Raw genomic sequence first — 18460 nt, 5'->3', positions numbered from 1 at the left:
TATAAAATTTCCACTTAAATCACTGTTGGTTCATGTGTCTTAAAAGAAAACAGAATTTACATAATGTCAAATTAAAAAAGAGCTGCTATGCAGCTCAAGGAAGCAGAAAAGGTTTTCAATAGCTTGATACACCTGTGCTAGTCACCTGGAAATTTCCAAACAAGCCTATTTCTGAATCCACTTCCAAAATGAAAAAGTAATAATTTTCTTCCAGAAATCTCTGCAAAGGATCATGATGCCTAACTTTTCTAATGAAGTACCCTAGTTATGTGCTGCCTGAGTAGGTTCACTCCCACTTATGTAGCTGTGCCAGTGAAATAGGATGGCTTTTATTTACACGATTACCTGAAGAAATGCGTCTCTTCCTGTATTAAGTGCTTGACGTATTACAAAACACAGCTGCTTTCTTTCTTCAGTGTCCAATCAGGATTAAATACACACACACACACACACACACACACACACACACACACACACACATTTTGGTGTTCTGCAAAGACATCAAATATATTACCCAATGTCCTCAGCTGAGCAGAGGCAGTACAAGACTTCATCACTCTCTCTGACTTCTGTTATTTAAAAGGAGGCTCCAGAAGGCTCAGTAACAACAGCCACAACTATACACAGGTGCCATGAAATGGTTAGAGATAAAGTTTACAGTACTGAACTTTATTCTATACAGTAAGCCATAAGTTTCACTAATTGGCAATCCTGCATATGGTGATTTTAGGTTTGAAGAGACAATGATGGTATTTAGCAGATATTTTACCAGATATAATCCTAGTTTGAGGTCTTATATATATATATTTTATTGCAATAAGATTTACTATTTTAACCATTTTAAGTGTACAATTCATTGGCATTAAGTACAATCACAATGCCGTATAACCATCACCATAACAGATATAATTTTGTGTAAGTGCATAGCATATATTTCAAATCTATGGTTACCCAAACTTCCTCAGTTTTACACTATATGGTACAATTTTCAACTTACAACTCAAAATTTTCTGTAATCTTCTCAATAAAAGTAGTAGTATCACAGAATATGAATTTCAGAGCATGCTTTTTCACATTTATCCAATTCTCATGATGAATTCTTTGCTGCTTCATTAAAAGGCTAATTAACTGCAAGTTTTCCCACATTCATGCAGCTTCCATGTTTTTATGACTTCTTTGATGGAGAATAAGATGTGTCGTCCAGTTAAAAGATTTCCCACATGCACTACATTTGTTTTGGTCTGCTGTAGGAGTTGAGTAATGTTTAAGGAGATGTGACTTCTTGATGAAGGCTTTTCCACATTTAGTACATCCATGAGGTTTCTCACCTGTATGAATCCTCTGATGCATGACAAGCACTGAGGAGTCTGCAAAGGCTTTGCCACATTCTCTACATCTGTATGGTTTTTCTCCTGTATGAATTCTAGAATGTTTATAATGGGATGAACTGTACTTGAAGGTTTTCCCACATTCTTTACATTCAAATGAGTTCTCAAGTGTATGAGATTTCACATGTTGGGTAAAGGAAGAGTGCCAAGTGAATGACTTCCCGCACTGATGGCATTCATAAGGTTTCTCTCCAGTGTGAAGTCTCTGGTGGACCACCAGTTGTGCTTTATGCATAAACGCTTTCCCACAATCGTTGCACACAAAGGGTCTCTCCACTATGAATTTTTTGATGAGCTACAAGGTGTCCCTTACTGTTAAAGGCTTTCCCACAGTCATTGCATTCAAAAGTTTTTTTTTTCCTCGTATGTTTTTTTTCATGTCTAATGAGATGAAACTTCTTTTGGAAGGCTTTCCCACATTCAGTGTAGCCAAAGGTTTTTTTTTTCTTATAGGCTTCTTTTCATGTCTAATGAGACAAAATTTGTTTTTGAAAGCTTTTCCACATTCCTTATATTCACAAGAGTTTTCTCCAATATAACTTCTATTATAACTAAGCAAGTACAAATTATGTTGCAGACTCTTTCCATTTGATTCACATTTATGTTGTCTTTGTCTTGAAGAAATAAATTTTATATTCAGATTGCAATTTTGGACTCTCTCCTTGGTCAGTGTTTTCTCAAAGATGAACATCTCTTGATTCAAAAAATTCCCTCCTGTCTCTCTAGTATATCATCGAGTAAGCAGCTAACTTCTAAAAAGGTGATAAATAAAACATTCCCAGTTACTCTTTCCAATCTCATATTACAAAAAGAAAAAAATTTAAATTTATAAGGTCAGCGAGGATGCCTATCCTGACCACTTCTATTCAACATAGCCCTGAAGTCCTAGCTAGGTAGATTCAGTAAGAAAAAGAAGTAAAGGCATCGAAACTAGAGAGGAAGACGTAAAAATATCTCTGTTCACAGATGATATGATTTCATATGTAGGAAACCCTAAATATTTCACATAAAAACTATTAGAACTAATATACAAAGTCTGCAAAATTACAGGATTCAAAATCAACATACAAAAATCAGTTATGTTTCCATACACTGAAACACTCCAAAAAGGAAATTAAGAAAATGTTCCTATTTATAATAGCATCAGAAAGAATCAATTAGGAATAAACTTAACAAGGAGGTTAAAGACTTGTATACTGACAACTACAAAATACTACTGAAAGAAATTAAAGACAAGTAAATGGAAAGATACCTTGTGTTGGTGAACTAGAAGACATAATGTTGCTAAAATGTACACACTACCCAAAGCAATCTACAAATTCAACGCAATTCCAATGACATTTTTTTTTTGCAGAAATAGAAAAAAAAATTCTAAAATTCATATGGAACCACGAAGGACTCAAATACCTAAAATATTCTTGAGAAAGAAGAACAAAGCAGGAGGCTTCACACTTCTTGACTTGAAACCATACTACCAAATTACAGTTATGAAAACAGTATAGTACTGGCATAAATATAAGACTTATAGACCAATGGAAGAGAAGAGAGAGCCTAGAAATAAACCCATGCTTACATAGTCTTCAAAAGCAAAAAGCATGCTTACATGCTTACATCCTTCAAAAAGTGAAGGATGGGGAAAGGATGGTCTTCAACAAATGGCTGATATCTGGGAAAACCAGATAAATCTAAAAGAGTTAAAGTGGACCCTAATCTTACACCATATACAAAAATGTGTTAAAGGCTTAAATGTAAGATCTGAAACTATAAAATGCCTAGAAGAAAACACAGGGGGGGAAACTTCTTATGATTGGTCTTGGCAAAGACTTTTTGGATATGACTCCAAAAGCACTGGCAGCAAAAGCAAACACTGACAAGTGGGACCACATCAAATTCAAAAGCTTCTGTGCAACAAAGGAAATGATCAAGAGTCAAAAGGCAACCTACAGAATTATTTAGAAGAAATACTTTTAAAACATTTATCAGAGGGGATCCCTGGGTGGCTCAGTGGTTTAGCGTCTGCCTTCAACCCAGGGGTCCCAGGATTGAGTCCCGCATCGGGTTTCCTGCATGGAGCCTGCTTCTCCCTCTGCCTGTGTCTCTGACTCTCTCTCTCTCTCTCTCATGAATAAATAAACTAAATCTTTAAAAATTTATCAGATAATAGATTAAGATCTCAAATCTATAAGCAATTCCCACAACTCAATGGCAAAAAAAAAAAAAAACATGGGCAAAGGACTTTAATAGGCCTATCTATCTCCAAAGGAGACATAAATGGTCACCAGGCATATGAAAAGATGTTCAATATCATTAATCAGTGAAATGCAAATCAAAACCACAATAAGATTACACCTCACATCTGTTAGGATGTCTATTATAAAACAACAACAACAAATAACCAGTACTGGCAAAGATGTGAAGATACTGAAACCCTGGTACACTGCTGGTGGGAATGTAAAATTGTGGAAAACAGTATGGAAAACAGTATGGAATGTCCTCAAAATATCAAAAATAGAACCACTATATGATCCAGCAATCCCACTCTGAGCATTTATCAGAAAAACTGAAAACAGGATTTCCTGGAGATAATTACATCCTCATGTTCATCACAGCATTATTCACAATAGCCAAGAATTGGAAATAATCTAATGTTAATCAACAGATAAAGGGATAAAGAAAATAGAGTATATACATACATACTTTTTAAAAGAAGGAAATCCTGTCATAAGCTATATAGATAAATCCTGAAGACATTAGGCTAATTGAATAAGCCAATCAGAGTAGGATAAATACTGTAAGATTCTGCTCATATAAGATATTTACATGGGGCACCTGGGTGGCTCAGTCGGTTAAGCATCCCAACTAGATTTCGACTCAGATCATGATCTCAGGGTCCTAAGATAGAGCCCTGCATGAGGCTCTGCATCTGCATGGGGATTGGATTCTCTCTGTCCCTACCCCCCTGCCACAATTTCTCTTTCTCTCTCAAATAAATAAATAAATCTTTAAAAAAAAGACCAGACATAAATTCCTTTTGCATCTATTATCAGTTATTTCTATCACTTGACATGACTTTGTCCTGAAAATCACCTACTTTTTATAACCTCTTTCAATCTCCCAGATAGAACAGTCTCCAGAACCCTGCTTTGCCCATGCCACCACATGCTTCAAATCAACATTTCCCATTTTGGTCTCCACACTTAATGACTTCTATTAACTCTGGAGACCTGAAACACAAAACTTCTAGTTTTTAGCAACTTTGCCTTTATATGTTTTGTAGTCAAGAAGGTTAGTTCTGATTGTTACCATGATGCCGCAACTTGTGCAATGTAACATCACGGCCAAACTCAAATCCCTACAATGCTAAGTCCACTAATATAGTAACATTAGGGAAATTGGGGAGAAGAGGGTTTTTCACTATTTCTGAGATCGGATTCCCTTCCATTAAGGGGGAATATTCGTGTAACACTTGAGACTCTTAGCTTATTCCTTATTTCTCAAATCCATACAACATAACTACCTTACAAGAACCAGATGTCTGGAAAAGATCTGTGAACACACCAAGGAAGGAAGAAGAATGAGGATTTCACAAATTAAAAGAACAAAGCAAGGACCTACATGGAACAGGAGGTGCAGGGAGCCACGGCACAGGGGAGAGGGATATCCCTCCATACAAGAGCTGGCAAAGAGAAAGAGCAGCTATGTAGGCAGTGACAGCGAAGGTGTCATCTGGGGATCTGACGATATTATGTCAAGTGCTCCCAGTCACTTCCAAAGGTGTGGGGCTTTTAAGAGGTGCTTCCTGAAAGAGTTGCTTTAAAGGTACCTTGTCCCCCACACTGATCAACCGGAATCTCAATTCCAAGGACTCTCATCTGCCTGGTTTTCTTTCACTCACCTGGATAGTGCCAACGTGGCTTCTCTCCCTCTGCCATCCATGGCTCTTGTCCTTGCTCTGCCTTGAAGATCACTTTTGTTTTGGTAACTGGGTCCCCTGTTCATGAGAAACAAAACAGAACTGGAGACAAAATGCTAGAGATAAACGACTACCTCACAATTCAGGTCTGCCTCCTTGAGTCTCAGGGCCTGGAAAGAATGACAAACAGGCTTTAGAATGGACAAGACTGGGTTGCCTAGGTAGCTCAGTGGTTGAGCGTCTGCCTTTGGCTCAGGTTGTGATCCCGGGGCCCTGGGATCAAGTCCCACATCAGGCTCCCCGCAGGGAGCCTGCTTCTCCCTCTGCCTGTGTCTCTGCCTCTCTCTGTGTCTCTCTCACGAATAAATAAAATCTTTAAAAAGGAAAGAACAGAAAAGATCCTGCTCCTCCATTTGAGAGGTAGAAGCATAAACACACTATCTGTGCATAATCTCAAAGAGCATTAAGAATCTGCAACCGCTACCATTCAGGGCCAAACTTAGGAAAGCTTCAGAACATCCACAGCTTCCACAAGTCCTAAGGGAAGGGCACTTATGAGTATATTCTTAGTTAAACTGAAGAGTTATCACCCACTGTCCTTATCCACTGAGACTGAGGGGGGACTTGATGGGATGAGCACTGGGTGTTATTCTATGTTGGCAAATTGAACACCAATAAAAAATAAATTTATAAAATAAATAAATAAAGTTCTCCAGCATCACATCCCAGTACAGTTTCCTCTGAGTACATTCAAGCAGCCGCCACTCCTGTGGGATGAAGTCCACAGCCACATCCTGGAATGTCACTGATGCCTGTAACAGCACATTCATCTTCAACCTGTAGTAAGGCCACTTGGGGGATGTGGAGGGGATTCAGAGCAATTCCTCTGATTCTGTTCATTGTTCTGAGTTTGCAGTGAGTTATACGGGGCAACTCTATGTACTATGTACGTACTATGTACATACTTGACTCAGAATTAAAATTTGTGAGATGGGATCCCTGGGTGGCGCAGCGGTTTGGCGCTTGCCTTTGGCCCAGGGCGCGATCCTGGAGACCCGGGATCGAATCCCACGTCGGGCTCCCGGTGCATGGAGCCTGCTTCTCCCTCTGCCTGTGTCTGCCTCTCTCTCTCTCTCTATCATAAATAAATAAAAATTTTAAAAAAATTTTAAAAATTAAAATAAATAAAGTAAAATTTGTGAGAGAAGAAAATCACATTCAAACTGTCTCATCACATACACACACACAGGTATATATACATACATATATATACATACATATATATGGGGAGGGAGAGAGGAAGAGAAGGAAAAGAGAGAGAGACAATATTAAGTTCAGTGAGTATTGTTTTAGCCTCATGTATTATGTTTATACAAAAGGACGCTAAACAGTGGTCATAGGAAAACTGCTATTGCATCCATAACAAATCTCTTACATAATAAACACTTGGCAAAATTTTTCTTTCATAGTTTGTGCCAGCCCAACCTTTATCAATGGAATTGTTAGACCTTATTCTCTAGGACAAGGCCAAGAATTCACTGACTGCATATGGTTTTCCTATGACTGCCAAGATTAAACACCTGTTTGCAAATCGTGTGCAAACCCTCTGGCCTTCATATCAGCTTTCTAAGCTTGTGTTCAATTTAAATTTCTATCTGTATTTTTCCTGTTTTTTTAATATATTGAGACTTTTCCATTTTAGTACGTGGATTCTTAAAAGTCACTGCAAATCTACCAGAAAACAAAGTGAAATTTGGTTGAACAGATGGATGGATGGATGTCTTGCCTGGAAACTGGTCATTTTCTGATGCTCATGGGAAAGGACACAAATCTATGAAAACAAGACTAAAGGTATTTTTCTCTGTCTTTCCAGCCTAGAGATAAGTATTCATATGCCAGCTACAAAAAAGGCTACTGGCGGAAGAATGACTTTTCAAACAAGTCAAGAAGTCCATATTCTGGAAGCACCAACTTGTCCACTTTTTTTAAAGATTTTATTTATTTATTCATGAGAGACACAGAGAAAGAGGCAGAGACACAGGCAGAGGGAGAAGCAGGCTCCATGCAGGGAGCCCGATGTGGGACTCGATCCCGGAACTCCAGGACCACATCCTGAGCCGAAGGCAGGCACTAAACCGCGGAGCCACCCAGGGATCCACTTCCACTTTTAATTCTGATATGATTGTCGGAAACCCAGACAAGGATGTTCTCTCTTGGGCAGAGAATAACATTTCTTCCCTATTGATCTATCACGACTTACTGTTAATTTCTTATCTAGTGATTTCTTTTCACCCAGAAATTTATTCTAAGAAATAAAAAGGGATGGATGCAAAGATTAAAGCCTGGGAAGGGGAGCCAGGCAGGCAGGGTTCAAATTCAGCTACTCCACCTACTAACAGTGTGATCCTGAGAGAGCTACCTTAACCACTCTGTATTTCACTTTCCTTATCTGCAAAATGCTAATAATAATAGTACATATCTCACAGGACTTTTGTGAAGATTAACTAAATTAATGCATGTAAAGCATTCACAACAATATATGGCTCATGGTAAGCACTCAGTAAAAGTGTAATTGTTTTTAAAAATAAAAAAAGGGAGGACGGGAGAGATAAAAAGCAGTTTTCACATCATTGCTTATAATATGAAAGCACTAAAAAAATAATATGAAAGCACTGACAACAGCCTAAATATCCATTAATAAGGTGTTTTTTAAAAATGCTATAGGAAGATATTGTTATGGAAAGGCGTTCCATCTATATTTGTAGGTGAAAAAATACATTAAAATACGAGTACAATCCTTCCCTGCACTTTTAAAATATATGGACACAGACACAGAGACGCACAACCTTGGCGGTCATATATCAGACTGTAAATAATTATTCCTTAAGAGGTGTAAAGAGATAGGGTCATATGTAACTTTTATGGTTGTACTTTCTAGGTTTTTTTATAATGCATTACTTTTTTTCAAATATATATGTGCACATATACACATAAAAAACAGATATGCAATTTGCAAAGATACAGATAAAATTTAAGTCAAGGTCTGTAAGTCCCTACACCATCTTGGTTTCACCTCTTCTAACCTCGTCTACTTCAGTTTTTCAATCCCTCCCTTACAGCTCACCATGATCAGACCTCAGCTTTCTTGCTATTCTTCCAAAAGAATACCAAGGTTGATTACTCAGGATCTCTGTACATTTCTTCTGCTTGGTCTGTTCTTCCCCAGGAAAAACCCAGATTCGGCACAGCTCACTGTCTACATTCTCCAAGTCACTTAGCAGTGAGGTTTTGCTTCACCACCTCATATAAAATAGCCTCCCTCACTGTCACTATCACTCCATACACCCTTACTCCTTTTCCTCAAACACAGATTCTGTACCTGTTCATTTGGTTTTTATTTCCTTCCATGAAAAACAGGCTCTATTTTGTTCACTGACAGTACACCAAGCACCAGCACAGTGTTTGGTCCACAACAGATACTTAGCATATGTTTGCTGAATTAATTGATGGATAAACCCTTTTTAGTGTTGGTTTTCTCCTTGCTACACATTTTCTAAAGAAACTTATTAAGCAGGCAGCCCCAGTGGCCCAGCGGTTTAGTGCCACCTTCAGCCCAGGGTGTGATCCTGGAGACCCGGGATAGAGTCCCTGAATGGAGCCTGCTTCTCCCTCTGCCTTTCTCTCTGTGTCTGTCATAAATAAATAAATAAAATATTTAAAAAAAGAAACTTATTAAGCAACTTGGGCCCAAAGGAACTGTGAGGCAGGAAAAAGAACAATGGTCTGGAAACCAAAGATTGGATCTGGGGCCTGACTTAGCCACTAACAAGCCATGAGGTCGCAGGCACTCAACAGCCATCCCTGAGCTAGTTTCATTCCTCCTTAAAATGAAGAAGTGGAACTAGAAAATTCCTAAAAGACCTTCTAGCACTCCCCGTCTGTAATTACTCTGTAAACTATTTCTGCATTTAGGTAAGGGGAAGAGAAAGAATCGGTATCCCCAAAAGGCAAATGTAACAACAAACAGTATGAAGCCAGCCTCATATTGAAAGATCCAATGGACCAAACGGAAATGAAGGGAACACAGCTGTGCTGATGTGTTTGTGAGAAAGGAGGAGAGGGGAGGAGACACCGACAAAGGGAAGGGCAGGCAGATGGAGAGGGAGGTGGAAATGTGTTTAGCAAAGAGCTACCAGTTTCTTCTGGTAGTAGATCCTGATTCTTCCTTTCCTTGATCACACCCCTCAGGCTCCTCCTGGGAGTATCCTCTTCCTGTGGAGTCTGACCACATACACCCAACTCTCCGTTTTTCTGTAATTCTCACCTCTCTCCTCAAACACTTAGGACCCCTCTACCCACACAGTCCTTGAAGGCACTCACAGGTAATGCCATGAGTCAAGCCCTACTCTCACTAGACAGGAGGGACAAACCTTGATGCCTGTCTCTCCTGAAATGGGATTGGAAAGTCACAGTTCAGGACAGTCTCCTCCCATTTCCTTCTTCTAGAAAAGACAGACGGATGACAGAGAAGCAACACTCCTTCAACTGGAACCTTCACGTTGGGCCCCAAGTCTGTAAACTCACCATCACCTGTGGCCCTAGGTTGGCCTCCTGCAGATTTTTTTTTAATTTAATTTTATTTACTTATGATAGGCACACAGTGAGAGAGAGAGAAAGGCAGAGACACAGGCAGAGGGAGAAGCAGGCTCCATGCACCGGGAGCCCGACGTGGGATTCGAGCCTGACGTGGGATTCGATCCCGAGTCTCCAGGATCGCGCCCTGGGCCAAAGGCAGGCGCCAAACCGCTGCGCCACCCAGGGATCCCCCTCCTGCAGATTTTAACCGGGGCGGCTGGAAACCAAAACTGGCAGGAACATGCAAGAGGGACCCACGGGTTCAATAACACAGCCTTCCTGCAGAGACACCAAGAGTTCTCTCAAAAACCAGGGATCACAAAAAAACAAAAAATCACGGATCACAAGTTGAGATTCACTTAGCACTCACTCCTCAGAAAGAATGCAAACTTCTTTGTTGTAGGCAGAGTACTACATTACAAAAGGAAATGAAATCTCAGGTAAAACTGCGCGGAGTTTGAATACTATCTCCTCCACTTACTAGCTGTGTGATTTGAAGCAGGCAACTCCGCATCTCTCTGTAAAATGATGAGGACACACCCTGCAGAGTAACCATGACAAGTAAATGCCACATTCTTTGCAAAGTGCTTAACAGTGTCTGGCACGGGGACGCTGGTTCTCATCCCCGCCGCCCTGAGGGGGTTCACTGTCCTCTGCGAGGCAAAAGGCTCCTGGAGCGGGGATCCCTGGGGGCGCTCCGCGGTTTAGCGCCGCCTGCAGCCCAGGGCGTGATCCTGGAGACCCTGGATCGAGTCCCGCGTTGGGCTCCCTACATGGAGCCTGCTTCTCCCTCTGCCTGTGTCTCTGCCTCTCTCTCTGTGTGGCTCTCATGACTAAATAAATAAAATCTCAAAAAAAAAAAAAAAAGGCTCGTAGAATGAGGTGAGCAAGTTCAATGCCCAGGCTCCGTCCGCAGTGCACAGCGCAGTGCACAGCACCTACAACAGAGCGACTGACCCCGCCGCACCCCAGCCACACCCGGGCTCCGGGAGCCTGGCCCTTCCTCGGCTTTCTCCGAGCCAAATGCTCCCGCGCAGACGGGTTACCGACAGGTTTACTTCTTTTGCACGAACCAGCCGGTCTTTGCTCTTCATCTATCCCTCCAGCCGTTCAGGGTCACTGACAGCTCAGCGACCAAGCCGGCGGGAGAACACAGGGCACTTCCCCACGGCCCCTCTGCGCGTGCGCGGAAGGAGCGCCCCGCCCAGATTTCCCAGGGTCCTCCAGGGACTCCACCTGAGACTACATTTCCCAGAAGGCTCGTGGAGTTTTTGTCCCGAGAGCAGTAGGAGTTTCCTCTTCACCTGGTGGAGATTTCTGGTTGGGTGGCGCTTGAGCTTCATGGCCCAGGGCTCTGGTCATATTGAAGGCAAACGTGTACGGAATTTTTTATTTATTATTTTAGACGTGACATATAATAAATATATGCCATATCGACACACAGCAAGTAGGAAACAGTAATTCATTAAAAGGAGTTGGTGTCTGAATAGATGTCCAAAGAGATAAAAGTTGATGAATTTGTGACTCACAGTCTTTTGACCGAATTAACTAGGCCTTTGACCTGTTGCATGCAGGAAAGAGCATTCGAACTGTTGTAAAGCTTTAAATCCAACAGAGAAAACATGTCCATCCTTGTACCTAAGTCTTGTGGTCCAACTGGAACAGCCAGACAAGCAGGGAGATGCTCTTCCAAGTCCACAGCCTTAGACCTTTTCTACTCCTACTTCTAGAGTAACCTTCTCTAGGGAATAATATTTTTTGTATGATTCATAAATCTCTAATCAAAGACAAGGCTAATACAGTCATAAATCTGTTTTCTGAACTCTCCTTCACATGAATAATTGCCAACCAATTAAGGAATATTCTAACATAATAAAAGTAATCTCTGCATCTGTCAAATAAATAAATAAATAATAAATAAATAAATAAATAAATATACCTTGGCCAATAATAATTTCTTCTTTCATTTTCTTTTTTTTTTTTTTTTAAGATTTTATTTATTTATTAATGAGAGACAGAGAGAGAGAGAGAGAGAGAGAGAGGCAGAGACACAGGCAGAGGGAGAAGCAGGCTCCATGCAGGGAGCCTGATGTGGGACTCCATCCTGAGACTCCAGAATCAGGCCCTGGGCTGAAGGCAGGCGCTCAAGCACTGAGCCACCCAGGGATCCCTTCATTTTCTTTTTAAAAATAATTTAACTTCTTTTAGTGACACAGGAATAACATAAACAAGTTTTGTCAAATAATTTTAAAATATAAATTGTTCAGTGTATTAGAGCCCTGTTAAAAAAGGTTTTGTTTTGTTTTAGGCAGCCTAATTTTGAGTATGTTTCAAAGCTTTTAAAGACTTTATTTATTTGAGAGAGACAGAGAGAACAAGTAGACGGAGAGGCGGAGGGAGAGAGAATTCTGAAGCGGACTCCCTGCTGAGCTGGGAGCCCCAGGGAGGGTTGGATCCCAGGACACTGAGATCATGACCTGAGCGGAAACCAGTAGTCTGCCACCATCTGAGCCACCCAGGCGCCCCTCAAAAGTTTCTGGTTTTTTGTTTTGTTTTTGTTTGTTATGTCTTGCTATAAAGGAACATTGGCAAGAGGCCAATATCAAGTTTCATTTAGGGAAGAGACTTTGTAAGTGGAAAACGATGATTACATAATCATTTTTGGTCAGCTACAGAAAGAGTATAACTGACAGGCATCAAGGTGGGGGAAACGGCTGATTTCTACAAGTCTTAATCCTATTAAAGTCATTTTAAAATTTCTTATTGGGAATGTTCATTTCTCCCAAAATTCTCCCAGAATGATCATTTCCACCATGAGTTATAGTATGCAAAACAAAAACAAAACCCTTTCCCTAGACTAGGTTTGTGATATTTTCTCTTCTATAGGATTTTTAAAACCTTTTTCCCTCAACCCTGTGCACCCACCCTTTAAAAGAAAACATGTGGGGACGCCTGGATGGCTCAGCGGTTAAGCGTCTGCCTTTGGCTCAGGTCATGATCCTGGAGTCCCACATGGGGTTCCCTGCATGGAGCCTGCTTCTTCTCTGCCTGTGTCTCTGTCTCTGTCTCTGTCTCTCTGTCTCTCTCTCTCTCATAAATAATAAAATCTTTTTAAAAATAAATAAAATCCTTTTAAAAATTAAAAGAAAATATGTGTATACTGTTAGACATTACTGTAAGCATATTTTTAATATTCTTTCAACAAAAACATGTTGATCGAGCTATTGTTATGTACCACACATTGATTTAGATCTGTACTAGTGAACAAAACATAAAAATACTTGCCCTCATGGAGCTAGTGTTCTATTTTATTAGACACTAATGAATTTTTCTGAGGAACAGGATATTTCCCTGCAAGTTACTTGGCCTATACTCTTCAAAAATATCAATATCATGAAAGATGTTGAAAGGCTGAGGAATTGTTTCAGATTAAAGGAATATAAAGAAATATAATGCAGTGGGTAGTCCTGGTTTGGATCCTGGACTGGAAAAAAACCAAATGGTTAAAAAGAACATCATTGGTTTAAATGCAGCGTAGTATCTTAGATTGGATCCTAGAACAGAAAAGGGACATTTGTGGAAAAACTAGACAAATATGAATAAAATCTGGAGTTAATAGTGATGTACCAGTGTTGGTTTCTTAGTTGTACTCCAATAACATGAGATGTTAACATTAGGGAAAATAGGTGAGGGGCATATGGGAGCTCTCTACTAGTTTTGAAGCTTTACTATAAATCTAAAATTATTCCCAAATTAAAAAATTTATTTCAAAAAGAACATTATGGAGGGATGCATGGGTAACTCAGTCTCTTGACTTTGGCTGGGGTGGTAACCTTGGGGTTGTGGGATTGAGCCCCCAGCTGGGCTCCATGCTGGGTATGGAACCTGCTTGGGATTCTCTTTCCCTCTCCTTCTGTTCCTCTCCTCCTAATTTTTTTTAAAAGAACATTATTGAGACAGTTGGGGAATTTTATGGATGACAGGTTAAATAATAGTATTGTATTAGAGGTAAATTTTTTTATGTTGATGGTTGAGCCATGGTTATTTAACAGAATGTCCACATTCAAAGGAATGGAATGTTAGTGGACATCTGCTCAGCCCACTTCCTCCTTATTTCTTCTTTTGGGAGACTGCACTGTTCCTATTACATGGGTTCTTGGTGATAACATAAATAAAGGTTTCTTGCACTCCTGCAAAGGGGTGAACATGTTACTCAATCTAGGCCAGGAATTTAAATATTTAATAGAGTGACTATATAGTCTGCTAGGTCTGCCATAACAAAATATGACAGAGAGGCTTAAACAATAGAGATTTATTTTCTCACAGTTCCAGACTGTAAGTCCAGTGTCTCAGTAGCTATAGCTTCTTCTGAGCTCTCTCTCCTTGGCTTGCAAATGGTCTCCTAGCTGTGTCCTCCCATGATCTTTCCTCTGCATGCATGTCAGTGTCCAAATTTCCTCTTCTTATAAGGACATCAGTCAGATTGAATTAGGGCCTACTCTAAATACCTTATTTTAATTTAATTATCTATGTAAATATCTATCTCCAGGGATCCCTGGGTGGCGCAGCGGTTTGGCGCCTGCCTTTGGCCCGGGGCGCGATCCTGGAGACCCGGGATCGAATCCCACGTCGGGCTCCCGGTGCATGGAGCCTGCTTCTCCCTCTGCCTGTGTCTCTGCCTCTCTCTCTCTCTCACTGTGTGCCTATCATAAAAATTAAAAAATATATATATATTAAAAAAAAATATCTATCTCCAAATATGGTTACATTCTGAGGTACTGGGGTTATGCCTTGATCATATGAATGGGGGACATTGGGTGGACCACAATTCTGCCCATAGTAGTAACAAAATGATGTTAGGTATTTATAGCTGAGTTATTCCAGAGGCAGCACTATTATAGAAAATCAGAATTTTTAAAAGTAAATCTGTTAAAGACTTTTTTATTCTTGAGAAATTGCATTTTAAGAAAGCCTATTTTTAGATATTTTTAGATACATTCCTGATATTAAGAGGGTCTTCAGTCTTTAGAATATATTATGCTTATTAAATGTGATTGAGTTCATTAGAATTGTTTGAGTGGAGTCAGGGTCAAGAGTTTAATTATTACAACCCCCAAATCTCACTGGATCAAGATTAAGATGTAAGATTAGGGCTCAAATATTTATGTTTTGCACTTGCTACACATCCATTGCAAAACAGCATGAAGTTCCTTGCTGTCACTCAAGACCCAGCTGGAGGAGTAGTTCCCATCTTGAACATTATCCTTTGGCATGCCAGAAGTAAATCCAGTTTTTAAGGGTCTTGTATCAGCCATTAAGTACTATAACTGAAATAATTCTTTGGTTTTGTTTATAATTCATGGGCCAGAACTAATCCCTTGGCATCATCCAAACATGGAAAAAATGGAAATTCAATCCTACTCAGTGCCTAAAAAAAAGTTAGAAACATTTGGCAAATGTATTAACTACTGGTCACCAAAAATTCAACTCATGTTCCCCTCTGAAGGCAAAATATTGTCACCCTCTTTCCAACGGAGAAACCCAAAAATTCTCATCCTGTCACAATACAAAACTCCCACGTTCAGGATTTCTGGGTTATGTGCAATAGTGTTTAAATAAGAGGTGATAAATGGTAGTCTTTTTATGAAGTCCAGATGTGGCCACTTGATCTTTGTGACCTAAAGAGACAAATTTCTGTATGTCACACAACTTGATTTGGCAGAGGGTACAGGGTACAGAATGATAAGAATATACACTCCCATGGTGAAAGATGACAAGTGGAAGAGACCACAGGTCCATTTTCAAACTGAATACAACACTCCCTGCAGGGTGAGAAATGAGCCTTGTTTCGGTCTTGGTTCTCCTTTCTGGGAGTAGCTTTCACTAATTGTTGTTTGTTATTGTCCATTATTCTCCATAGGCCCTGGCTCCTTCTTTGAGCCCTAATCTTACATCTTAATGTTGATCCAGTGAGATTTGGCGGTTGTGATAATTAAACTGCTGACCCTGACTCCACTCAAATAATTCTAATTTTCCTTTCGCATTATCCTCACCCCCATCCAAAAAAGGCTTTGGAGATTATGTCCTCCTTGTTTGGCTTTCTTAGCTCACTTTCTGTGTGGTCTGGGGCTCCAAGAGCTGTTTTAAATCTTGAAGAGTCACAGTCTCTTAGCTGAGTTGGAAGAGCATATGACTTTTGATCTTGGGGTCATGAGTTTGAGCCCTGTGTTGGGTGCAGAGATTACTAAAAAAAAAAAAAAAAACTTCAAAGAATTCTTATTTAATAACTTTCCCTGCGTGGCTTCTATCTCCTCATTGGACCACGATTGATACATATATTAAGTGAAAAAAAATAAGCAAGATGCAAAACATTATGTAGTAATACGCTACTGTGTTTAAGATAAAAGAATATATAATAACATATGTATACGTGTTTAAGATAAAAGAAGAATATATAATAATAACATATATGTATATGTGTGCATGTGTGTGTGTGTAAGAACCTGGAATAAATCATAAATGAATGAAGTGGCAATGGAATGGAGGAGATATAGTTTGACTTTTGAAGCTTGAAAATATTTGTTTAAAAATAAATAAGTATTGTTAGTAGAGATAGTAAGTATTGTTAGTAGGGACAATCCTATTATGGTCATGTTTTTAAAAAAGAATCCTTGACTTTTAGAGACAGGTGTTGAAATATTATGAATGTAATGACTGGTTTCTGTGATTCACTTAAAAAATTAATTTGAGAGTGAATGGATATTGGGAACAAATATAAAGAAACAGATTGGCCTCAAATTGCTGACTGTTGAAGTAGGAAGCAGGTACATGGATGGGAACTCATTATACTATTCCCTCTTTTTATGTGTATGTTTGAAAATTCAAGAAAAAGTAAATTAAATAAAAAAGAAAAAACAAAAACCCTAAAATTAAAATGCAAACAGAAGAAAATGAACCTAACTGCATATTAAATCAGTAACAAACATGCAAAGAAGTGAAGCAATTTAAATAACTTTGAATCATGGTACAGAAAGCATACAATACTGGGTCTGAAACTCCTCTCCCAGCTCCTGCCCCTCCTCAGAGAACCACCACAGTGTACTAAAGAAGTGCATAGAGGGCTCCAGAGTAATGAGCAAAGAGCAGCTGAGTGGGTCAAGGTGGCAGGAAGTGTCCAGCGGTATGCTCTAGCTCACTGGAAATTAGAGGTTTTTAATTTGCAAAGGAATTTATTAAAGAATGGGTTGTCTGGGTGGCTCAGTTGGTTAAGTGTCGGATTCTTTATGTCAGCTCAGATCATGATCTCAGGGTTGTGAGATTGAGCCCCGCATTGGGCTCAGCACTGGGCATGGAGCCTGCTTAAGATTCTCTCTCTCTCTCTCTCCCCTCCCTCTCCAAATAAAAAGTAAAATAAAAAATTAAAGTACTTCTAGAAAAATTATAATGGAAGTTATTCTTCATCACAGGTGACTTTAACCCATTTGCAGTTAACGTTATTATTGATAGGCAATTATTTATTTATGCCTTTGTTTACTTTCTATTTACCTTTTTTCTGCACCTTTCATCTTTCCTGATCACTGTTGGATTTATTAAGTTTCTTTTTTTAAGATTTTATTTATTTATTCATGAGAGACACAGAGAGAAAGAGAGAGAAGCAGACACAGGCAGAGGAAGAAGCAGGCTCCATGCAGGGAGCCCGATGTGGGACTCATCCCGGGTCTCCAGGATCACGCCTTGGGCTGAAGGCAGGTGCTAAATTGCCGAGCCACCTGGGTTGCCCTTAAGTTTTCATGATTCCTCTTTTCAGATACAGAAGTCACACATTCTATTTCTAGTTACCCTAAAAGATTTTTACATCTTAGAAGACCTAAAGGTTCTCCTTATCTTTTCCTAGAACATGAAGACTCTTAAACTCAGACTTTCCTTTTCCACTTTTTCTGTTTTCTTCATTAGATTTTTTTTTATATTTGACTCCTAAAAATTAGCATGTGTGATATAACCAGAAAAATGAACAGTTTCATTGGGGGAGAAATGCCAATCCACCATCTATGTATAAATAAAGGAGAGAGAAGGCATTTTTGAGTGTTCTCTTTATAGAATGAAAAAAGGAAAATCTTAAGGTATGACAAACTCTTAGAGGTGGGAAAAATCAAGGGATTTCTGAACTAAATTGTGTGTGGCTGTTTCAGCCACAGAGCACAAGTAGACTAGGGAGTTCTGGGAATCTGAGATGTTTAGATAGATCCAAGCATAGTTTTGGTCTTCTTGCCAAAATCTTGTACAGCCTAAGACAATGAGGTCAGTGACAAACGCTTTCCAGCAAGCCATTTATATTTGCCCAGTATTGGAAATAATTTTATCTTCTACTGTATTGTTACTTCCATGTAAAAGAGGGAGCAAAGTAATTTATGTAACCCAGATTATGGTACCCTGATATATTACAATCAAAACTCCATTTTTTATTCCCTTATTTCCAGAACAGATCATTGCACACTTCTTGCCACCTTGACTTACACAGCTGCTC

At 39.5% G+C, this 18460-nt stretch overlaps 1 pseudogene; it reads right to left on the bottom strand.

The window, feature by feature from the left end:
• Window positions 1-110: 110 nt before the first annotated feature.
• On the bottom strand, window positions 111-1849 carry LOC121481434 (annotated as a pseudogene).
• Window positions 1850-18460: the final 16611 nt, after the last annotated feature.

Source organism: Vulpes lagopus, chromosome 23 (assembly GCF_018345385.1).
Source record: "Vulpes lagopus strain Blue_001 chromosome 23, ASM1834538v1, whole genome shotgun sequence".
Taxonomy (NCBI): domain Eukaryota; kingdom Metazoa; phylum Chordata; class Mammalia; order Carnivora; family Canidae; genus Vulpes; species Vulpes lagopus.
Note: the sequence above shows the minus strand (reverse complement) of the source record. Positions and strands in the feature narration are given on the sequence as shown.